General features: G+C 56.5%; 1 long non-coding RNA gene across 1 annotated transcript; it reads right to left on the bottom strand.

Moving 5' to 3' along the window:
* Nucleotides 1–10,397: 10,397 nt before the first annotated feature.
* LOC116575725 lies at nucleotides 10,398–23,511 on the bottom strand. The gene is made up of 3 exons (XR_004279926.1): nucleotides 22,091–23,511; nucleotides 20,492–20,493; nucleotides 10,398–10,427 (listed from the first exon to the last, which is right to left on the bottom strand). It is a non-coding gene; the product is annotated as an uncharacterized LOC116575725 (long non-coding RNA).
* Between the last annotated feature and the right edge of the window lie 1,298 nt (nucleotides 23,512–24,809).

Raw genomic sequence — 24,809 nt, 5'->3', positions numbered from 1 at the left:
TGGGCTGCGGTTGAGTTTTCTGCTCCCAAACCCCAATAATAAATGGGTCCATGATGACAATTAAGAGAAAAAAATATTATTTTTGTTAGAACAACCGTCGTAGGTTTTTAGCAATGTGTGTCTGTGTGTCCTCACGCCTTTTCCTATTCTGCCTGTTTTCATTTTCCTTTTTTTTAAATATTATGTACTATATTTTTAGTCTCAAACACACTATATATTATATATATTTAATTTTTTTATATATATAAATATAAATGTTTTAAAAAGTACCATGTTTTGTGTTATTGAAGGCATGAGTAGTTCTTGCTTAAAAGATTGCCTGATATGGGGTGAAATGGTCACATTTGGGGAAGACAATTGGACTTTGGGGCAGACATTGCAGAGAGCATCTGTGTGGTCCTTCGGGCAGTTACTTATATCTGTGGCTGTCCTGGGCCCTGAGGGACAGAAGCTGGCACCTGGGAGAGGACAGACAAACAGCGGGAGGGCCCGCCACGGGAACACGCACCCGGAACTCTGGGGCCAAAACCGATGATGGGGCAGGTCAGGGGGCGACTGAACCTGGGGTCCAGATCCCGAAGGAACTGGGAGAGGGTGGGAGCCAGATGGGTTCCATTTATTAAGAGGTAGAGGTTTGGGTCAACAGCAGATTTCCCAAGCCCGTGGCCTTCTGGCTCTGAGGGAGGAGAGGGGAGCCCGGGCCGCGGAGGCCCGCTCGGGCCATCCCGCTGAGAACCTGGGAGGCCTGGGGTCTAGTGGCCTCTGCAGGGATTTCTCTTTGGTCATGTCCTAGGACTGTTTGAGGATCACCGGGGGTGGGGAGGGGAGGGCTGTTTTCAGATCCTGTGTTTTGAAAGCTATAAATCATCAGAGAGATACAAGGTTTTCTTGTTTGCATCACCTATGTGACCACCGAGCAAACGGAAGCTGGTCCACGGGAGCCTTTCTGTGTGCAAGGGACACAGGACACAGCCAGAGACAGAGGTAGGGATGGGGGAGCTGAAAACACTTGAGAGGTAATGCTACCCGTTTCCGAGACGGTGGGAGGTCCCAGTCAGAGGCCCCACCGCCAGAGAGGCTGGAGCCCTGCGAGCCGTGGGGAGACGCCGTGTCCAGGACCCGAGCCCGTCGGTGGCTGGAGGCAAGTCCCTCCTGGGTGGGCATGGGAGACCCAGGTTCGGGTGGGGCAGGGGGCTGGAGCCAGGTAAGCTGAACTGTGGCAGGTAAAACCTGGCCTGATGGGTGGGGGCAGAAGCAAACGGAGCAGAGTAAGCAGAAAAGCAGAGGAGAAGCAGCAAACTCGGAGACGCAGGTGAGTCCGCCGGGCAGAGCCGTGAGCGGCGGCTGCTTGCTGTGGGCTGGGTCCGCACACCCGCCTCCTCTGTGCATCCTCAGAGCCCAGCATGGGCCGGCAGGGTCCTGGGGACAAGCCTGTGAGCTGTAGAGGGCTCCACTCTGCTCCTGACACAAGAAAGGCCACGGGAGCTTGTCCCACGTGCGAGGCCTCTGCCTGTGACGGGGGACCCCAGCCACTCCCTGAAGTCACCCCAGCTTGAGCACAAGTGGTAATCGCCAAGCTCTGCCGAGCTTGGAAAGCTGCCCCCTCCTTGTGAAGTCCTCTGCCTTGGTGAGCTCTGGCCCGAGGCACAAACAGCCTCCTGTCTGCCCTTCCTCACCCGTATGTCAAGTTCAGGGTCCCCACTGATCTACGACAAGACATCTTCCCAGAGGACGGGCTCACTCAGCTCTCCCTGTGACTCCCCCAGTGTTCTTGCTGTTAGATGGAGTGCTGCCCTGGGGACGTACCCTGCTCCCCCTGCCTCTGCGCTGAGGCCCCTGGTCTCCTTGTCTGCCTGGAATGCGCCAGCCTGCCCTTTATCCTCCTCACTTCCAGATCGTACTCATCTTGGGGACCCAGCCCAAAGGCCCTCATCCTGGAAGCCTTGCCGGACTCATTACTGATTCCCCTTCGCTCCGTCTGGGAGGTCCTGGGACAGGTGGGCTGTATGGGGCTGACTCACTCGCAGCTGTCTGCTCCGATGGCAGGGTTATGTGTGGGACACGTTCGCACTGTCCTCTTAAAGTAAAGCTGCTCGAACACAGGGACCGTGTATGCTCTATTTCAGTACCCTCAGCGGCCGAAAGAGGGCCTGGCATTCTGTGGCTCCGTGTGGGCTGGAGGGACGTGGATGGGGAGCAGGAGGGGAAAGCCAGCAGCCCTGTGCTCACAGGCACCGAGTGGGGACAGCACCTCGAGGACGCAGTGTCTCATGAAGCAGGACAGCGTGGGGACTCCACGCAGGGGCGCTCACATGAGTTTGCCCAAGGCTGGACGTTGCCAACAGCCACGGACATGGAGTCTCCCCGAGCCCCCGACTGCTGGAGGAGGTCAGCCCGACTCATTCGGGCCAGTGCGCTACAAACAGAAGTGACATGTCACTTCCAGACCAAAGCACTTAATTGCTAGTGTGAGACCCTCCGGCTCTTCCTCTGCCTGTCTGGCAACAAGAGCTCATTTATTCCAGATGGTGCGGCTTCTTGATGGTGGGTCCCTCTCCGCCTGGGTCCCTGGGTGACTCCCCGAGGCCATGATGAACGTGGAGTTTACGGGGGACATGTGTCTTTGTTGTGTTAAGATCAGGAAAGTGTGGAGATGCTTGTTAGTGAGACACGACATGGCCCATCCTGATTAATGCAGACCTTCTCTGCTTCCTCCTGCCTGACCTCAGGTCCCTACATCCTGCTCTTCTGCTCGGTGACACGCACAGACAACGGCTCCCATCCACCACAAAGTGCCTAGCAGCGTTCCCAGCACATGACTATTCAGCAAACGGTAGCTTTGGTTAGCCTGGAGAGAGGGGAGCAGTGGGCAGCTGCCCCAGGAGATGTCTGTGCCCCTTTCCTTAGGGACATCGTGAGCGGTCACCAGTGGCCCCCCAGCAGTGCCGCCCCCGTCCCCCTGCAGGCCAGCACACTTTCTGAGCTCCTTTTCTTTGCAAAATGTTGTGAGCAGTCAGTGTGGCGAGATGCACAACACCCTCTGCACCTCGATTGCCTTGGTCCTGACACAGCGGGGTCCCATCCCCACCCCACCCCCGCTCAGGAACATCCAGCCACACACCTTGCTGCCACCAACGTCCCTCAGCTCCCCCCCCCCCAACGCGTGTTGGATACTGTCTCTCGCAGTGTCCTGATGGCAGGGAACGTGCCTGGCAGAGCCCGTCCGGCCGGCCCCGGGGTTCTGAAACCAAAAGATCAGCTGTTTGCAAAGCCGGACCCCGGGGAGGAAAGGATCACTTTCCTCAGTCTTCCATTCCCTTACTCACTGTCATCAGCCGCGCACAGGCAGCCTCCCGGGGAGAGCAGAGCCATCAGCTCCCACAACTGAACGGGCAGCTTTGTCTTTTTGTTCCTCTCCACATAATGCTGCTCTCCTGGTGGTCGCTCTGTAAACACATCCTGCATTCATTTGCAAACTGAGGAATATTTCGTATTTGGAGGCTCAGATAAATGCTCCAGCTTCCCAAAAGAGACACCGCTTGGGACTTCTTCTTTTCAGGCAGCATCGAGCCCACACTCCTGGTCCGGGACCCCAGCCGCGCGACTCCGGGAGGTGGTCAACACTTTGTCCTTCTCAGAACCTTCTCTGAAGCATGTGGCCCCATGGGTCACACACTCAGGAGTCGAGGGTACCTCTGGGGCACCTGGTTCCACTAGGGACCTGAAGCAGGAGCCCCTGCTTGGTCTCAGAGAAAGGCTCTGCATCAAGACCATTGAGCCTGGAAAACGGGTTGACTTTTTACAGAGTCTGGCCTTGGGGACCCGAACGCTGAGACCTCCCTCTGGCTTCTCCAGACACGGGCTCTGAGCCTTTGGGAAAGATCATTTGACCCTTCCAGGCCTCGGTTTGCTTATTGGTTAAGAAGTCATTCCGTCATTCATGCCAAAAACATTTATTGAACATTTACCACGTGTCTGGTATTACTCCAGACCCTGGGGGTGCTGTGGGGCAACGGGGTGCCTGCCCTCACAGGACAGGGATGGACAGCGGCAGGTGGAGGGGAGGCAGGGACGCCGGGAGGAGGGACGTGGCCAATGAGAGAAGAGGAAGGGTAAGCTTGGGGAAAGAATACGCTAGGCAGAGGGAACAGCATTTGCAAAGACCCTGGAACAGAAAGGAGATTTGGGGGTTCAAGACCCAGCCAGGAGCCTGCTGTGGGCGTCCTGAGAGTGGCAGCATATCCTGTTGGAAAGGCGGCTGGGACAGATCTTGGGAGGACTCGCAGGCCATGAAACAGGACTTGGGGAATTATTCCGAGATGGGAAAATGTAGTAAGTCAAGCCATATGAAACGACTGTTTTTCTAGGTCAGGAATGGTTGAACATCAGCATTTTATACGGTTCAGCCTAATAGATGTAAACGTGCAGTATTGCTAATTTATTATCACCACTATAGAAAACAGGGTTTTCTATTATTTTGGCAGGATTAATTGGAAGTCGTTTCTTCTTTCTGTGCAGCGTCAACGCGCCTCTCTGCAGTTTACACGGTGGCTACAGTCCAGCCTTCAGGGCGCCGCTGTCTGGGGGCCCAGCCCCCTTCCCCACCGGCCCGTTTGATATGGAGCCGTAGCTGTTGCCATGACGTCATGTCTCTTCCCGAGACACCTCTTCCCGGAGTTCAACATTTCTGATTCTGCAAACCTCTCTCTTGCGACAGGGTTCCCCAGTCCCCTCCTCTCCCACGCCCTGCCCGCAGAGTGAGTTCTGAACAATCGTAGGAAGGCAGTGTTTCCCGTTGCACCCCACTAATCAAGGAGGGTCCCCCCAGCCCCGCCAGGGTTCTCTGGTTCCTTCACTTGCTCACTTTCAGTGAATATGCTGTCTTCTGGCTCTTCCCCAGGAGGGAAGGGGGCCGCTTCCCCTCCCCAGCGCCCTGAGAGCCGCTGCCCACTGCAGCAGGAGGACGTTCCAGATTCTCAGACAGAAACCCCGGGGGACACGGAGTAAGAGGGCTGCCGCAGCTGAGCCCAGCACCACAGCCTCGGTTCTCTGGGCTGTCCAGAGACCTGGAGTGCTCTGGGCTGTGGGTCTCTGTGGAACACTTTAATAGGGTGCTGGCATCACACGGTCCCAGACCCGGCTGCCAGGATCCCATCTGTGCTCCCTGCTCTGAGCTTCAGGAATCAAGGATTCTAGAGCAACCTCCGCCGCCTAGTCATGCAACCTTGGACAAGTTACCGAACTTCCCGAGTCTCCGTTTTCTTTTCCTCCCCCCACCTTCCTGCCTGCCTTCCAAGATTTTATTTATTTATTTGAGAGAAAGAAAGAGCGAGCAGAGGAGAAGAGGCAGAGAGAGAGGAGGAAGCAGGCTCCCTGCTGAGCAGAGAGCCCAGATGTGGGGCTCCATCCCAGGACCCTGAGATCGTGACCTGAGACAAAGGCAGAGGCTTCACCCACTGAGCCACCCAGGCGCCCTGAAACTCAGTGTTCTTATCCCTGAAGGGGGGATAACGACCCCCTTCCTTCGCTGAAGGGAGAGCTAGCACAGTATTAAATGAGCATGTGTCCCAAGTCCCACCGCCGCCTCCACCGCCCTTCCTCGCCCAGAGGCCCCTCAGGGCGGCCCAACCCCTGCAGTGGCTAAGCGGTTTCCCTGCTTCCCTACTTTGTGCCCCAGAAACTGTCCTCCGCAGCACCCGTTCTCTGAGGAGTTGTTACCGCCTGAAAAAGCCCCCGATCTTCATTCTACCACCAAGGCCAGAAATCTGGACTCCCACCAAAATCACACAACCGAAGGAAGCCTCTCGAAGTGTAAATGACCCCCCGTCACTCCCTTGCTTCGGACCTCACGGCTTCACGACGTGCAGGATACAGTCCACACTCCTCGGGTCCCCCGGGCCCCACCTTGGCCGCCCGTCTACCTCTTGCCAGCCTTCGTCACTTCCCATGACTGACCTCCTTGCTCTCAGGGATGTCCTGTCTCCGAGTGAAATGCTGGACCCCTTCCTTCAGAGACACCTCCGAGAGTCTGGGGATGCTTCAGGAGGGGAAGAAGTTACTGTATATTGAGTAAAATGCCAGGCATCTCATACGTGTGATTGTGTGCAGCGTTCAGAGGAATGGGCCCCTGGAGCCACACCTTTAAGGGGACACCTGTCCTCCACGCAACACCCGGCGGAGGCCCAGCGACGCGCCTCGCACACGAGCCCCGGAAGCTCTGGCCTCAGAGCCCCTGGGGCTCCAGCTCCCCTTCTAATAACCTAAAGGCTATTAACAGTCTCTTCAGTTATTAAAACCATTTTTTTGATGCCTGTCCCTTTGGTCCTGGCTCCATGCCATGAAAAGTAGCTGGCATCCCAGATGCCCCTTTGAGAGGGCGGCCCTTCCCCAGGCTAGAGAAAGAGGCTGAGACCTCATTGCTCAGGTACGCCCCGTTCTCACGGGAGGACATGGACCCCGGCCCCGGGGCACAGGTGCCTCCCAGATTTAAAATCTTGCAGGGGAAAGAACCTGAAGGCGTGTGTAGAAACACTGGCATTCTGGAGGACGGTGGAGAAAAGTCTCGTGCTTGAGCTCAGGCCCAGGGGCTGCTTGCAGGGTCTGAGTCCGGGACCTGAGGTCTGCCAGCAGTGCTGACGTGCCCCAAGGACACCTTCACCTCTTTCATCTGTGAGAAATGAATATCGGGGCTCCTGGGGGCTCCGTCGGTGAAGCGTCTGCCTTCGGCTCAGGTCGTGATCTCAGGGTCCTGGGATCGAGCCCCGTGTCTGGCTCCCAGCCCTTCCTCACCCTCCCGGATCCGCCACCCGGACCTGCTGACTCTGCCCTCCCCGCACACGCTCCAGCCGGCTTCTCCTCTCCCTTCCAAGACTCTGCACAGGTTTTTGGCTTTCTCCACTCCTGCCTGTCTGAGCGGGACAGCCTCCGACGCAATCTTCCCGTCTCCAGCCTGACCCCGTCTAAACCGTACTTGACCATTATGCGGGAATAATCCTTCCAAAATGCAAATCTGATGCGATACGTTCATCCCTGAAGTCATTCCACAGCTCCCCGTCGAGGTCGGGACAAAATTAAGCCCTTTAACAACTGGGTGAAGGGCCTCCCTGACCTGACCCCGCTCTGTCCAGTCTCACGGCTTCCCGAGTCCCTTTCCGGGGTTTAAGGATGTCACCTGTGAGTCTGCTCTCGGTTTCTGGGGATGAGGCACGCCCCATTTCTTGCCTCCTTGGAACAGGTGGTCCTCTCCTCAAAACAGTGTCCCTCTCCCTTTATCTTTCCCTCGCTGACTCCTCCTCGCCGTAAAGTCCCGTTACTGGGCTTGGCCTCCTCCCTGAAGAGGTTCTCCCCGCCTGCTGCGTCTAATGACGGGCTCTGCGCAGGTGATCCTTCCCTGTGCTCAGGGTCCCAGGCACTCTCGTGGCCATTGTCTTATCGCGAGAAAAGCTTGGGGCTCCCTGCTTTTCTCTTTCTGTGCACGTGGCGTGCTGGCTGCTGTCTCTCTTTCTCTTTCTCTTTCTCTGTCAGGAGACTGGAAGCCCATTGCGGGCAGGGACTGGGCTCGGTACACCCTCCTCTCCCCCATCAGGGTCGTCTTCCTGCACAGCGTCTGAGGGTGGCCAGCCTCCCTCCCAAGGGAGAGCACCTGAGCGTAGCCCCTCCCCCCAGGTAGCCCCTCGGCCCCGGGAGAGCAGGAGAGGTGGGAAGTCGGCCGTGAGTGGAGGGAAGGACATGTGACGGACTAGCGACCCAGGCATCCGGTTTCATTGTTTAAACACTCAGCCCTTCAGCCCGGGACTCTATGCCAAGTCTCTGGAGGTGTGGAGACACGTACACGACGGTTTCTGTCCTTTGGGGATGTGCCATCCAAGAGCAGAGACGTACCTGTCTGCAAACCCTCGGACCTGCGGGGTGGTCTCGAGACCCTCGGACTCTGAACACAGAGCTGCTTTAGCAGGGAGAGAAAGCCGTTCCTCGTAACTGTTGAGGGTTCAAAGCGAGGACAAGGTAACCTCTGAGCAGGGACGGGCAGGATGAGAGAGGCTCTGCCCACTTTCTCCTGGGGAAGGAAGGCTTTGCTTTGCAGGCAGGTTCCCAGCGCTTGCTGTGGTGTTCCTGGAATAAGCTGCAGTCACCCAGCTTCTGGTGGGGGGGCCTGGGTGTGGGGACGGGGACACGCCGCCCGGTCTCCTGGGCTGGCAGAAGTGCCCCCGCCCCCGCCCCCGCAGGCACCCAGGCTCTGGCAGGGGCTCCAGGCTCCTGGCTGCGGCCTCCTCTCCACGCCTGGTTTATTATGCACGAGGCAGGCAATTTGCCTCCCGCCCCGGGGACCCATCTCGGAGACAAGAAGGTAGTTTGTTCTCTGTAATGGCCTGTGCTGGAGTGTGGCGGCAGGCAGGGCGGGCGTGAGGGCTGGGGCTGCACGGAGGGGGCCGGGGCCTCTGTGGCCTTCACTCTTCCTCTCCTGCGGCTTCCTTTCCCCCACCGCGCTCTGTCCTCCTGCCCCTCGTTCCTGAGCCTACTGGCTTCTCCCACGACGCTCCTTTCAGTGCTGGGTCGGGGTGGGGTGGGAGGGCTGGAGGGCGGGCAGCCACCATCCCTCACTGCGGGGGCGCAGCCTCGGGACTCTGGCTCACTCCTTCCCACCCTACCCTAGGCCATCTCTGTCCCTTCTTCTCCCTCCTGATCCGTTTCTTCGCCGACCCTAACCTCCATCCCGAAGCCCGTGGGAAGATACCCCCGGGATCCTGCCCTCATTTCCAGGTGGGCACCTGCCGCAGCGGAGGGCTTGCCCACAGCCCTCTCACTCACCAGAGGCGCATCCCTGGTGAAGTCCAGACCCTGCCGGGCGGGGGTCTCCTGGGGTGAGCGCCTTGGGGTGAGGACTGTGGCTGGGCGGGGGGAGTTTCTGCACACAGTCAGGGGGAATCCGACAGGCAGGCGTCTGTCCCTGCGGTCCCCATGCACATGCATCCCCAGGGGTCCCCCCTGCCCTGCCCTGTGCCAACGGCTGTGGCACGTGCGTCCAGGTGTCTGTCCGCACAGCCCGGCCCAGTGTGAGGGTAGCAGTGCGGGCTGAGGCTGCTTCTGTTCCGGGAAGTCAGCTGTGTGCTCGGGTTGCCTGTCCTCCCCGCTGGAGCCTTCCTTCTCCCCGCTGTCAAGTAACGGGGCTCCCCTGGGTGGACTCAGAGGTCCTACACGCGTTACCATGTGTGGGTAGGCGCGATCCCAAAATGCCCCCGGCAGAGGCGTGTCCTCTGTGCTCATGGATCCGGGGAGGCTCCCCATGCAAGGTGGCCGGTGAGTCGCAGAACGGAACAAGGAGTGGCCAGGGAGAGCAGGAGGCGGCGCGAGGGATCCGGGTCCTGTGCTCAACAGCAGCAGGCAGATGGGGGCTGGGGACAAATGTAACTGCCGGCAGGCGTGCGGGGGTGGGGCGGTGAAGGGTCGGGGGTCCTGAAATCCTCAGGCAATGTCCTTGGGGAGCGAGGGATGCAGGAGAGGAGCCCAAAGGGCCCAGTAGGGGGGCAAGGAGAGCCAGAGAAGTGCCTGGGCCAGGACCTGACCTGGGACCGTGGCCTGGGGCCCCCAAGGATATGAGCTGCCAGTGTGTTGTGGGGACCTGGACCTGCCTGCATCTCCTCTGAGCCTCTGACATTGGAGAGCCCTGTCTCCTGAGGTTTGCGGAAATTCCCAATGACATAGGGCCACCTCCTCCCAAGAATGCGTGAGCCCACGGTCAAGGCAGCCCCGCTTCTTCTTGGGATGGGAAGGGGGCTCCTCATGGACACGCTGGAGCCCCTGCAGTCTTTGTGGGGCGTGTGTGCCCGGAGAGGTCTGTATCATGGTGGGGACACGCAGGGGCCAGGGTACGAGGGTGGGCACCGGGGTTGGTGCTGAGGCCCAGGGGGTCTTAGGTGCACCTGCCAGGGCCCAGCCACTGCTCCGGAAAAGAGGTAGGAGCCAAGGGAAGGCAGGAAACCCGGCGGAGGTGAGTGATACCCGCAGAGCCAGCCAGGCGGGAGGCGGCAGGAGGATGAATGGGCCTGACAAGGAGGAGGAACCTTTCCTCAGCTCCAGATCTCAGGAAAGAGAACAAAGGAGCAGGCCAAAGGCAGAGGCAGAGAGGAGGGTGAGCAGAAGCCAGCCATGGGGGAAGGAGGGCGGAAGGGGAGGGCAGGTTGGACAATGACGGAGCCCACGGAGATGGCTCTGAGAAGCAGAGGCCAGTGGCCCGAGTGCAGGTGGGGACCTGCTTGGTGCCCCTGTGAGACCAGCCCGGGGAGGGCAGCTGACACCGCCCACCGCAGGTGTTTTCACGGTGGCTCTGAGGGGAGCCGCTCCTCTCCCTGGGTCCGAGGACGCGGAGGGAAGAACCTGCTGGAGGCTGAGGTGCACCACACAGCCGCTGTGAGAGGGGCCAGGAAGGGCTCGGCCCAGGACAGAGCTGTGGACCCCAGAAACCCCTCACCACAGCTCCCCGGACCCCTCGGTGGAGGCGGGGATGCCCTCTGCCTGGGTGGGGCCGCAGCACCTTCCTGTCGGGCTCTCTGAGGATACGGGCCAGGCCAGGTCATGTCTGGGGTCAGACACGCCAGGGGCCCGGGAAGACCCTCTGGGGAGCGTGGTCCTTCCCCACCGTACTGATGAGGGCATCAAGCTCTCCTCCGGCTCCAGGAGGATGTAAAACTGAGACTGGACCATCCCTCAGCCGGAACAGTCGGTTTCTCTCTTAAAAAAAAAAAAAAAAAAAGAAAAAAGAAACTAGCTTAATATGTTTATTGGTTTGATTTATTGTTATTAGCTTCCATGCTGGTCAACATAAAATAATTATAAATTCAAGATTACAGTGAAAACCACTACCATTTTAATTTAAAAAAACAGTGTAGGAGGTTCATAGCCTATATATACTGCCTCCCATATTTCTCCTGGGAACATTACAAAAATCCTGTCACGCAATAGAAAAGGTTTTAATCGGAAAGAGAAGGAAAGAGGCAAAGAGGTATGAGGCGGAGGCATGGGGTAGAGCCTGGGAGAAGCCCCAGAAGGGACTGGGATTCCCACCAGCTCCCGGAGCCGGGCCATGCACCGTCGGGTTCCTCCAGGCTCAGGGGTGCAGCAGAGAACCTCGAGTCTGGCCCCCACAGCCCGGGGTTGTGGGGGGACTGGCTTCTGGCCTCCCACAGAGCCACCAGGTTGGGGCCTGCGTGGGAGAGGCTGTCCCTGTCTGTCACCCCGGAGGAGGGCCGCTCCCGGGTCCAAGAGCTTGGCTGTGCAGTCAGGTCCCTTTGTATCCTCTCCCACCCCCAGGCTTGTAGGTGAGGAAGGGGCCACCAGCCAGGCCTCCCCTCCTGAGCTCTCTGCCTGCACCCCTCCCAGCACACACAGCGGGAGAGGGTAAGGCAGACATTTATCTTGGCGTAATTATCTGTCAGGTACAGCGGGGAGGCCCCAGCCGCCCCCCACCACGCAGGAAAATGAATCCCGCACGCACAGACACGGGGCTGCGCTCTTGCCCTCCGTCCCAGGCGCTCAGCCAGGCCACCCTGGACAGCCCACCTGCCTGGATCCGCCAGACGTCCCCGCCGGACCTCTACTGCCTCCTTCCAGCCTGAGCTCCTGGTTGCTGGTGGGGGGAGGCGTTAGGACTCGCTTCCCTGCATGGATGGCAACGTAACCCCAGAGGCTGGGCGCGGGGTGCATGTCTGCCACAGCGAGGAGGGCCACTTTCCAGGATCCAGCCAGAAGGTCTAGGACCCTGGGAGGCCCTGCACATGTGTGCTTTCCCCAGTCCCCATGAGACAGCCCATTGAATCGGCGTTTCTGCTCACTGTAGAGAGGAGGGCACAGCTGGTTGTGTCCCGCCAGAGCCCAGCTCTGCACGTCCTGAGACCGGGCTCTGTGGGGAGGACGAGAAGCCCCAGAGGGGCAGGGGGTGGACACTTCTTGGGTGAGCTTTGGTGCCTCCTTCTTTAAAGTGCGCATGGTCTGCTCCTCTCCAAATCCTCATGGGGGTGTAATGAGAAAGCAAGTCTTGAGACGTGTAGGAGCTCAAGAAGACGTGTCTCCCCCTTCGGCCTCCCCGCCGCGTCCCTCTGTGCACAGGGGGCTTAGAGCCAGAGCCTTCTGGCAGTCCACTGAAGTCTACGGATTCCTTCACACTGTTGGGAAGCAAGACTGTCCCATCCCCTTCAAGGACCTTCTAGCCAGACTCAGAGTCCAACTGACATGGGACAGATTAACGGGAGAAAATCAAATTTAATAGCATGTATATGAGGAATCCACACAGACACGGAAATTCCAAAAACCGTGGGGAAAAATGAGGTATCTACGTCATCCCAGACTAAGGAGAAGGCGGCAGGGGTCTGGGACCTCCGAGGGAAGGAGGGTAGTTCACAGGGCAGTGCGGGGAAGAGCAGATGTTCGGTCATTAGAGGTCTGCCCTGCCGTGCAGAACAGTCACTCAGATAAAATTCATTTCTGCTAGTAACCCTTATTCTGGGAAAGACCCCCAGTTCAGATTCTTCTGTGTAGTTAAGGGAAGGGTGAAACTTTCTCTTGACCCCGCAGGGTCACAGTTGCAGCGCAGAACAGTCCATCCGCCAAAGCGGCCCATCTCGGGGCAGCCTGCCCTTGCCTCCCGCATCATAATGTTGCCAAATGCGTGAACTGAGATATGTGGGCTTGCAAAGGAACCCAATTCTACTGACAAACCACTCCTGAAAGAATCAAAACAAACAAACGCACGACCCAGTAATCAACCACCCTCTTCAACGACACATTCAACGACCAGATCTGGCAGCGGATCTCATAACTGCCGTAATCTGCGAGACGGGAGGAGGAGAAGGAAGTTTCCGGAGGCTGCGGCCGCAGGTGGATTACGGATGCACCTGGGTGTCTACCAGTGACAGGACCCCAGGTACTGTTGGCAGTACGGGGCTTGCGGTGGAGAAATCCTGGATGCGTTCAGAGCTGGTGAAAATACGTCCCATCACCCAAGTCCCCGGACCACCGCCCCCAAAACCTACCCAGGCATCTCGGGTTAAGAGGAGATGCAATTGGCTGAAAACATCTGTGTGCATTATGAAGAGCAATTTAGGGAGAGATGGAGACACAGAGGGTCTGCCCACGAGGGCCTTCTGGAACATACGGGCGTCCTTCTGAGCACGGCAGCCAAGGACCATGGTGGCTGAACAAGCCACCTGAGCACCGGAAGGGCGACAGAAGCAGGGCTCCGGCTCCTGGTGCCCCTGGCCCTGCTCCAGGCGGTCTCACCTCGTTGGGCCCCCACCCCGCCCTCCGCCCTCCTCCCCTGCGGAGAACTCGGCCCTCTCTGTCCGGCCGCCCCCCCACCCCGTCCCTCCACACTGCACGTGCGCGCATCTGCTTTACCTGCACGGCTCTGTGTGGCTCCACGTGGCTCGTGGGTGCACACGGCTCTGCTCGCGAGGGCTTGGGCTTGACGGCCGGCGGGCACTGGGCTCAGAGGCGTGGGGGCGGCTCCTTCAAGTTGGAGAGAGAGGGTGGCTTGCTGTCAAGCGGGATGTGGAAAAGCCACTGCACTTACAAGGGGGGAGGAAGTGGGGGCCAGAAGCCGCTGGCTCTCCATGCGCAGGCTGGCTAACGGGAGTGGAGGTGGAGGGGCTCCCTCACCCCCGCTTCGGGACCCCACAGAGGGGCCCCAGGGTCTGCATGCACCCCTGACTCGCTGTGGGGCCTGGAGCGCTCCTTCCCTGCGTCAAGCCTCTTTCCTGCACCAAGAATGAGCTCCTTCCCCTCTGTTCTCAGGGGTCATCTATAAGTACGAAGGTGGGGTACAGCTGTTCGTTCTTTTTAACAGGAAAATACAGGTTTTCCCGGGTCATGTGTGTGTGGCTGTCCTCGGCAGCCGTCTTGTTCTGACGGAGCTCTTATTCTAGGAGACCCGCAGAGTCCACGGAACCTGCCCCTCCTCCGTGGCTCACCTCTCAGACCCAAGCCAGCAGGCGCCGCCGTCTTCTGCAGAGCCTGCAGAAGCTCCCTCTCCCGTATGAAGGGGTTGACCTAATTGGCATTTCCTCACAGAGATGTTTAATTCTTAAAGGGCCCACAGCACCTCGGACTTGACAAATATCCTTCGAATCTCCCTACTTGACGTCTCGGAATCCTCTGAAACGGGCACAGATAAGGAAACTAAGGCTCATTCACACAGAGCGTCAGTGATCGCGTGGACGCAGGAACCTTCTGACTCTTCCTGGGACTCACTTCCGTCTCAGTGAAGACAGGCTCACGAAGGGCGCAGTGATGCAAAGGGCCTGGGGAGGTAAGACAACAGCGGAGTCCTTCTCACTTGAAGGACAACTGGTCTCTGGAACTCCCTGGCGGTGTTTTCCTTATCCTTGGTTGATCATCCTGCTGCTAAGTCGGCCGCCTGTACTTCCTTAGGCTGGGAAATGTCACAGCTCCTAAAGCAGGCTTTGGGGGAAACTGAAGCGACTTCTTGTTCCAGAGAAGCCCCACGAGCTCGTTCTGTGTCCTGGGCCCCCTCCGCGGTCCTCCTCGAGGGGATGCTGCCCTCAGGTGGTGAGCGTGTGACTGGCAGGTGCGCACACCGTCTGGGCTCTCACGGGTCCCAGCAGGCGGTCTGGTAGGATTGTCATTCATGCACCGTGACCTTGCCTGAGGGTTCCGCCCCAGGCACAGACGGGATGTTGTGCCTGTGGCCTCGGCTTCCAGCCGCTCACCATCTTCCCAGCCCACGAGGCTACATCCCCAGACCTCAGCCAGCCTCGGGCAGCCCTGAGGGGATGCTGGGCGGAGTGCTGGTTCAAGAAACCCAACACCTGTCCTCGCCCGGAGCAGACACTCTACACTTGACCTGAGGGGTCACGCCATCCCATGAGGTAAGTGCGATGTCCGTTTTGCCGATAAGGAAACAGAGGCAGAGTTTAAATCTGCGGTTCTTAGACTTCGCGGTCGTGATCCCTGTCCACTCGAAAAAATTATGAAACTCCCGGGAGGAGATTTCGTTTCCCGGGTTGTATGTACCCATATCTGCCGTATTACAAAGTAACAACAAACTTCAAAAAGCACTAATTCATTTAAAAATAACATTACTAAACTTATTACATGTTAACATGAAAAACGTTTTGAGAGAAGAACAGTATCGCTTTTGTAAATCTCTGTAACACTGGGTGCGTTGGGCAAACCACTGCGCCCCGGAGAGACGGGGAGGAAGAAGGGTAGGAAGAAAGGAGACCAGGGGCACCGGGCTGGCTCCGTTGGACGAGCACGAGACTCTCCATCTCAGGGTCTTGAGTTCTAGCCTTGTGTCAGGTATAGTGCTTACTTAAAAAAACAAAAATATAAAAATATAAAGAGGCAAATAACATCGTAATGTTTGTATGGAAGTAATTTTCAACCTTGTGGAGGTCCTGAAAGGGTCTTGGGGGACCCCCAGGCACCCCGGATGGAACTCAGAGAGTCACTGGCTTAACTGATGTGCATGTGGCTGCCCAGCCCGTTTGAGGTTGTGGAGCTGGGAGGCACCCGGGCTTGCCTCAGTGGCCCCTGCCCCACATCCCGGCCCCCCACCCACCCCTCGGGGCATCAGGGGCTCCTCTGTAAGATGAGGGTGGACTTTTCCACGGCGCAGAGCCCTCTGGCTCTGAGCCTCCCTCACCCAGCTTGGGGCAGCTCCTGGGCCGGCCACGAGGCTGGAACAGTGACCCTCCTTCTCTTGGGAAGAGAGCTCGGGGTTCTATACTTTTTCTAGGAAAGAGGAGCCTCTGCCCACCCCCACCCGTGCTGTCACCAGGTTCAGCCGTGGACTCAGCCTCCCGTCCCCAGGACAGGGGGGTGGCGGGGCTGGGGACCAGGCTGCAGTCGGCGGTCCCAGACCCTGTGAAGCTGGGAATCCCCCCCTCCCCGCTCACACACTGCTGAGCAGAGCCTCCCCAGAAGGGCATTTCAGGTGGAAGGAGCGGGATCCGTGACGTCATGGAAGAGGGAAGGCCCGGGAACGGAAGAGTCAGTGTCCAGTGGGCATTTCGAGGACCCTCTCCTAGCCCCTTCCTGCTCCTGTCACTGCACCGCAGCTGCCCTGTCGTCCCCTTGTGGACCCTCTTCCCTGGCTCCTAGGGGTCCAGCGTGGAAACCCTCGTCTGGCATTCAAGACCTTTAACACCGCTGGTGCTCTCTCTCGACCTGACTGCCCAGAGTCCCTCCATGTATCATGCAGCTCCTACTTGTCCCTTGTCATGCATGTCACGTGCTTCCTTCTGCTTCTAAGACCTGTCTGGTACCCTAACATGTCACCTGCTTCAGGAAGCCCTCCCTAATTGATGCAGCCCACAGGGGTCTCTCAGGCTTCAGAATGCCTAGAGCAACCCATTAGCACCCATCCTTGGCCTTTCTCAGAAATCAGCCTGGATGGTTACTGTCGCGAGGGTGGTCCTCAGCCACATGGGGACTGGCAGCTCCTTGGAGGAGGAAGCAGCATCCTAGACCCTTTCATGGCTGTCCTCTGAACTCTTTATGGGGTTTGTGGTATCTGTAGGTTTGGTCCCTGCAGGCACAGGGCCTGGGGCAGCAGACAGACCGCTCTGCAGGTGGAAGAGGCCGAGGAGGACACAGTTGCCCCCATCACAAGAGACCACACATTGTCATGCTGGTGACATTTCAGAGCAGGAGCGTCTGATAGGGAAAGAAGGGCTGCCTCCAGGCCCGGTGTCTTACTCCCGGATGGGTGCACGGAGGGGGCGGTAATCCGGCCCTGCTGTGAGACTTTGGGCAGGAGCAACCTCTCTGAGCTCAGCGCTTCACCCTCTGGTCTGTATGCGGGGCAGAGTCCTGTCCTCGGCGTACTTAGGCAGAACAGATACACCGTATGCTAAGAGCCAGCATATAACTGATCCTTGTTATACAGCATGTTTTAAAAAGGATGAAATCGCCAGCCAGGAGATCTTGAGGAAAAGAGATTCCCGCTGTGGTGGAGAACATGGTCGCAGTCCCTTAGGGTCTCTGCTGCTCTGAGTGGGGAAGGGAGGGTCCCTGGGCCCAGTGTGGCCCGAGGACTGGGTTTGCTGGCCCTTTGCTGCCATCGGGTGGCCGTAAGCTTGCCATGCAGCCCAGCTGGTTTGTCGGTAAAACAGATTTGGGGAACATGAAGAGTGGGGAGGAGGGTGACTTAGGGCCCCAGAAAGTGGCCTGTCACTCACGCACATGGGTTTTGACCAAAGGAACCTCGGAGGGCTCAGAGGCCTGCCCTCCGGGGTTTTGTGAATTCCACTCCCACCTCTGACGCAGCTCTCCTTCTTCAGTATTCTCGTGCCTGCCGTCTCTCTGCTCTCTCTACGCCTGCCTGCCTGTACCTGTGCCGTGCGGACCGTCCGCCTGTCCCGCAGCCTCAGCCTGCCCGCGTTCTCCAGCTCGGGCCAGGTTCTTCCAAACCTGCCTCTGTACCTGCCCCCATAACGCCCACTTCTTTTCCAGAGCACTCTCTCAGTTTACACTTAACCTACGTGACCCCTTCGTGGGCATCCATCTCTCACTGTGCTGTACAGGCTCCAGAAGAGAGAAGACAGGGCCCCGTCCTCTTGTAGCCCCGGCACCCAGGACCGAACCTGATTGGTGGCAAGAGCTCAGTAAACATCCGATGGATGAACTCAGGCGCCTGCAGGATAGGAGAGGAAGATCTGCTGGTGTTGGGGTGCTGAGGACTGTGCTGCCGACTCTGAGCTTCTTCTCCGCGAGCAACGTGTGGAAAACATGCACACTCGAGGCAACACCCCACCCCGTCCTCTCCCTCCCAAGCTGACATGTCGGATGGAGAAGGGGTGTGTCACCAGATGGAGAGGCAGGCCAGCTGGCCTTGGAGAAAGGGGCCCATGCTGCCAAGGAGAGAGGGGTACATCTTCCTTGGCCATGAAGCTTTCAGTCCCATTGCTGGCCAGCTGTGATGGGTCTCCGCTGGAGTTGATCAACCACGAGACAAACGCTACACCCCCATCAGCCACTGGAGGAGGCAGGTGGGAACGCTCCCTGACCAGGAGGGGCTCCCCGTGGGTCTCACAGCAATTCTGGCCTCTCCTCAGCACCGAATGACCAAACTCCTCAACTTCTGCAGCTGCAGTCGAAGTCTATGGGTGCCCATGGTTGAGATGCAGAATACACAGCCCAGATTCCAAGGAGACTCAACATGGTCCCAACTAACACAGTCCCATGATTCTAAGCAAAATGCAAAGCTTTTGAGGAAGGAGCTCTTGGCTTGCGACTGCCTGGGGTCAAGCGCCTGTGGACGGAGACAAGGGGACACATGATGGGGTGCTTCTAGGAGGAAGGGTTAACAGTGGGGTTGGACATAGACGTGTTCCTCCAAAAAATTACTCTTTCCCAGCAAACCGTCAAATGCTCCTTAGGGTAACCCAAGCCTGAGTGAGACTACGGATTCTCAAAATACTGCCTCTTTAATTTGGATTTGACTTGGAAAGGGAATTCATTCCAACCTCAGAAAAGATATTTTGAAATGAAATCATTATTTTAGAATAGGATATTTTTAAAGTTTGCCGACTCACAAAATTGGAGGATGGGAGATAGGAGAGAAAAGTATTTGATGCTTCAGATCACTTTTTGAGAGGCAATACTTTTTTTATTTGCAGAATTAGGTGAAAAGGAGGGAGCATTTTACCTAGAACTTGGGGGTAGGTGAGCTGTCCTATGTCAAGGATCTTCTGGAACTGAACTGCTGGTATAGCATCATTTTGTGTCGGAGATGCTGTGAGCTCCCAGTGATTTCTACATCCCAGAGTCAACACATGCCCAATTCAGAAACGAAAACTTGGGCTTTGTAATCAATTTTTCATCCTCCACGTGTTTGTTTCTTTCCTCTGTTAATGCAGAAATCAACAGCCATTTATAGTTTCAGTCGAGAAGATCCACAGAGAGAAGACGTGCAACCCCGGCCTCGGGGACCAGCCAGAGAACAGCAAGATGAGCGTGAATTATAGCTGAAGTGGAGGAGGGAGGAAGGAAGGCAGGGGGTGCTCCGGCATGGGGCGGAGGGACCTGGGGGGGCAGAGCAGCTCTTCTTCCTCAGTCTCTGGCTCGGAGAAGGCTCCCGGACGGCCCTGCCTCCTGAGTCTCCAGGTCTTCCCCTCAATGGAGTCCTCGCCAGGGGCTGTCCATGTTCATGCCAGCAGAGTTTCCTCCTTTCTTGGGTCTGGCCCTCTGAACGTGTTGCCTTTGTCCTTGGTTACTTTCCAGACCAGGATGAGTAGAGTGGCGAGCGTCATCAGGAGTGCCAAGAAGAAGAGAACCTTCACCAGGTAAGCAGGATCAGATGTGGTGGTGGTGAGCGTGCCCTTGTCCCATAGGAAGGTTGGGAGTTGTGAGGAAGACATGGGCTTCTTGAAGACAGCTGGGCTATGTGGTCTGTGCAGACTGCCCCAGTGGCTACACACCAAGAGAACCAGGCGGCTCTCTGTTATGTCCTCGAACTGGGTGTGGAGCTACGGTCGTACATCTATTCAACCCTGTTGCTCACATGGCACCATTTTCCTTGAATGTCAACTGAGTGGGCAAGGAAGTTTGCTCAGCGATGTTGAACAACTGCTTCCAGTACAAATACAGTGCTCAGATGATGGCTTGATTGGTAAGACTTCCAGGTGCGGGGTGGGGCGTCTGAGGCTTTGTGATGTCACTTGAGGGTGAGCCTAGGGTCTGGACTGAAGGTTCTAGTCCAGAGATCTCCATCCTCTGAGCCCCACTTCCCTTCATGTCCGGCCTCTAGATTGGAAAGGGCTTCCCAGTTGCTTGCGAAGATGCCCCTTCAATCCCTTTTTACCATGACCTGTTCATTCTGAAATAATTGGGGGCATATGGGAAGTTGCAGAGATAACAGAAAACCCATGTATCCCAATGGATAATCGTGTGTACCTATAGCACAAAATCAAAACCAGTGAACAGACATTGGAACAAACATGCGCGTGTAGTTCTATGGTCTTTCATCATACACACAGGTTCCTGTAGCCACCACTGAAATCACGACACAGAATTACTCTGTCAATAGAAAGACTAATGGTGTCCACATCCTACCAGTTGGAGACGTTGCAGAAAACCCACCTTCATCAAGCTCCTCTACCCTCCTCCTCTTGCAGTACAATTTTATTAAATATTTCTTCTATATATGTTGAAGTTGACCTCCAGCCATGTTATGCTCTTTGCTTCAACAGACATGATTTACAGAACACAAGAGGAGAAGGAAGGTCTGTTGCGTTGACCCCACTTACTGTTGTTCAGCTTATTACGTCTTTGAGCTCACAGATTCTTTTCCTCTGTCCCCAGTGTTTTACTTTGGTAATTCTATTTTGCAGTTCTAAAATTTCCATTTGGTTCTCCTCTGTATCATCAATTTCCTCACTGAGATTTTCTACTTTTTATTTGTTTCAAGTGTATTCATAATTGCTTGTTGAAGCATTTTTATGATTCTTTAATATCCTTTTCGGGTAATTCGAACATCTGCCCATCTTGGTGTTAGCATCTTTTTTTTTTTTTTTTTTAATTTGAGATTTTCCTGGTTCTTGGTGTGATGGATGATTCTGATTGTATGCTGGGCATCTAGGTGTTATGGAACTCTGGATCTTATTTAAATCTTCTATTTTAGCAGGATTCCTCTGACATCATGCCCGTTGTGGGGAAGGGTCACCTCACTAAGGCCGGGCAGTGGTGAAGGTCTGGGTTCTCTGCTTAGCCTCCTTTATGAACCCAGGGTTAGAGAGGTAAAGCCTCCCTGCTGGGTGGAGACGGTATCTCAGACCCCCAAGGTGGCCTCCTCTGACACTTTGGCAAAGACAGGGAAGTCCACTTTGCTATGTCTGGATGGGGAGCTCATTGTCTCTGGGCAGGAATGGAAGTCCTGGATCCCCACTCTGTCTTCTCTGATACTACCCTAGCCTGGGGTGGAGCATGGGGAAGGGTATTTCATTCCAGCTGGGCAAGGGTGGGGCCCTGGGATTCCCCTTGGGCTTTGCTTAGAGGTGGGGGTGGGGCCACAAGGTTTTCCATGGTGTTTGGCTAGAGTAACTATTGGCAACTATTGTCTAAAAGTTTTAGGTCTTGTTGGGTTGCCTTCCCCCTGGTTTTTTGGCTACAGAAAGACAAGCAGGCTTTTCCCAAGACTTTATTTTGTTTGTGCCCATGGGCATTCCTGGGTCGTTCCTCCAACACCCAATCTAGCACGTAGGAGTCAAAAAGCAAACTCAGGGAACTCATTGCCACGTCCATCCTCAGGTTCCAAGGTCCCAGTCAGTCTGTCTTCCCCTTCCCACCTTCCGGAAACTTCTTGCGTTGTTTTCCGATAAAACATCCAGGGTTTGTGCTTCACGGGAGGAACTGGAAGAACTGAATGCACTCCTGACGCATTTCCTCCCTCAGGGCCTCAGAACACCTTGACGCCCCATCAGGATTCAGACAGGTGAGGGCAGTGAGAGCCATACGAGCGTGGCTTGAGGACTCAGGGTGGAGCCCAGGCTTCGCTCTCCAGGGCTTGTGACCTCGGTCAGGTCATGTCTCTGAGCCTCCATCTACTCTTCAGGGATGCGATGATAGTGGTAAGGCAAGATTATAGGTTTCCATGGGACTGAAACAAGCTTATAAATGCCTAATAACCTTCCAAGCCGTGCAACTGTATACAAATGCTACAATGTTACAGTTAAAAGGTTCTTTTAAACAAGAGCTAGGGTGAATGGGGGGGAAGGGAAGAGGGACAAGGCAGGGCAGGTTGGTTCTGCCCAGGCACTGTGAACTTTCAAAGTGTTGTGAATGGATCCCCAGCCCCGGGAGATCTCCAGCTCCAGCTCTGCCAGCTCCAGCTCTGCCAGATCCAGATCTGCCAGCTCCAGCTCCCTGGAACGTGCGGATGTTACCTAATGCACAGAAGACGTGACTGTGCTGAGCGTCTCGAGAGGAGGCACTCTGCAGAGGTTATAGTAGTGGGTCCCAAGCACCACATGTGCTCTTGTAAGAAAGAGGAGGAAGGAGTTGTGGGAGAGACAGACACACAGACGAGAAGGAGAAGGGAAGACAGAGCGAAAGAGGCAGCCACAGGCCAAGGAACTCTCCCTGCCGAGTGTCTGGAGGGACCACAGCCCCTGATTTCAGGCATCTGGCCTCCAGGACCGGGACAAAATAAAGTTGTGTTGTTTTCAGTCACCACACTCGTGGTCGCTTACTACAGCAGCCTCTGGAAACGGATACAGGAACCCTGCAGACCATATGTCCACGTCCTTCACCTACCGGAGGAGCTAACTGAGGCACGAGAAAGGGGAGTGACCAAGGGCACACACCCACTGGGCCAACAAGGGAAGGCCTGGGACCCTGCCTCTCCTCCACTAGTCCACCCACTAAAGCACACCATCTCTGTTGTGTTGTTATTTTTTAGACATCCTCAATGAAGTATGACTCACTACAAGTCACCCACTTAGTGCAGAGCTCAATGTTTTTATGTACATTCACAGGACTGTCCAAGTGTCATCGCAGTCCAATACGAGGATATCTTCATCCCCCGCAAAAGAAGGCCCTGCCCGTCAGTACTCTAGTCTGTCTTTTCTGCCTCCTTGTTTCAGAGGCACTGGGCTCATCTCCACTCCTCAGCCAGACTGGGCTGCGCCGTCTGTTACTTCTCATTTCCCAGTCTGTGGCTTCACTCAGGGTGGTGGTTTAACCGGCTGCCCCGTACCCCTGTTAGACGGGTCCTGAGAGGTTCCGGTGGAGCGCTGGGCCTGCCGGTTTCCCTCACCCCCCTGGTTGGGAGCTGAGCTGCAGGAAATGGCCAAGCCACTCACCACTCCCTGAACCGACCATCAGAGATGTGCAGATCAAATGGCCCTTCAGTCCCCGAGTTGTGGTGAAGGGCCCCCAGCATCCCCGGGGGAAACGCTACTGACGCGCAGCACACTGGGATTCCCACTGGCTGGGTCAGCATCTCTGAATGGCCCGGGATGCCCGAGGAGAGAACAAGACCTCGGACGTGGTACTGAGGGACACTTTTTCCGCACTCCTGGGGTCTTCTGTCTTGGAGCAGAAACCCTGTTCCCAATACTCGTAGGCTCTTGGCATCCCGGCTTTCACTCCCTCTCCCCGGTGAGAGAGCATCCACCGGGTCCGCTCCTTCCCGTGACTTTTATGGAAGCTCACCCCATAAAGGAGAGGCCCGTGGTTCTCCACCGACCAACAGGATGGGGTGGTGAGTCAGTCTGATCCCGGTCTTCCCATGAGGAAGCCCACTGTGGCTGCACATGGAGCGTTATCTGCTACAGAGGAGACTTCCACCTGCCTCCATCTCTGTGGTGTCTGCAGGAGCCGGGGCGTCCATCATCTCCTGCCCTTGGGCATTCACGACGCCGGTTCTCAGGCCTGTGGACTTGGACTGAATGACAGCAGTAGCTCTCCTGGGTCTCCCACTGCAGAGGGCAGATCGGGAAACGTTACTGCCTACTTGATCGAGGGAGGCAGTTCCCACAATCCACGCACACACACACACACACACACACACACGCACGCACACACACCCCTACACGTTCTCCTTCTCCGGCAAAGCCTGACGACCCCTGAGCCTTCTCACCTCCCAGCTTCCGGCCTGTCCCAAGCCCTGCTGACCGAGAGCCTTCAGGTTTTTGTCACTGTTGTTGTTGTGTATGTGTGGAGCACTTTAAACTTCTGAAAGGGAAGAGAGCAAAGAACGTTCTCGGAGCCTCCATGAAGACACATCCTTAGTGTTTCCACATCGTTTTATTGAAAGCGGTAACTCAGAGACGGCAGCAGCAACCCCTTAGCGCCTCTGTCTCTCCTTACCCCGGCTGCGGGGTGAAGGGCTGCACCTGCTCAGTCCTCTCGGGCACCTGAGGCTCAAGAGCGTGAGTCTTTGCTCTGAGTCACGCAGGAATCAGTTCAGAACCAGACATTTAACTTGAGAGAAACAAAAAATCCAACTTGGGGCTCTTCTTACTCCAGTGCTCTTTGTACTGTGGTTCTGTTCTTACATCTCTCGGAAGCCCAGATGGTCCTTAATGTACCTGGTAACAGCGCACGCTCACCCGCGGGCTGCTGATGGCCTCTGCTCGCCCCTGGCTCCCTCGGTCCGGCCAGCACTCCCTTGACTCCCAAGTGCCACCTCTTGTGTCCACCTGCAGCAGTCCCTTCCTGCTCCTCCAGCTCTCTGCCCTTGACCCAGCGGACACGGGCCTTCCCGCAGGAAGCCTTCATGGCTAGAAGCTGCTCTGTCCTCATCACCTAAACCCACAGTCCCCCTTGCCCCCCGGCCTGCTAAGTTTGCACATTTGTCCTTCCACCAATTCATTTACTTATTCATCCCAAACACGTATCGAATGCGGATTTGCAGAAGAGGCCGAGCCAGGAGCTCTGGGCTGGGGCTGGGGGAAACAGTAATAAATCAGAAGGGAGATCTGGGGAAGCTGGCATGTCGCACACGACCATCATGCCAGGCTGAAGCCATGATGATGCCATCCACGGTCCTTCTCCAGTGTGGGCACACCCTTCTGGCCCGAGGGTTCTTGCTTTCTCCCTCTGAGTCTCTCACGCTCATTCGTAATGTCTCCGACGGCTCTTTCTCGGCACAGCACAGGAATATTCGTATTACCATTCGTGGTAATATTGCTGGGCACCTACTATGCACCCGGCAGATACTGTATGTAGTCGGCTGTGTGACGGTCACCCGACTTTATGTCCCATCCTGGTCCCCCGAACATGTGGCTGTGTTACTTTCTACAGTGAAAGGACTTTACAGATACGATTGAGTTGAAGGTTTTGAAACGAGG

Source organism: Mustela erminea, chromosome 17 (assembly GCF_009829155.1).
Source record: "Mustela erminea isolate mMusErm1 chromosome 17, mMusErm1.Pri, whole genome shotgun sequence".
NCBI lineage: Eukaryota > Metazoa > Chordata > Mammalia > Carnivora > Mustelidae > Mustela > Mustela erminea.
The sequence above is the reverse complement of the archived record's forward strand: the minus strand, read 5'-3'. Positions and strand labels throughout refer to the sequence as shown.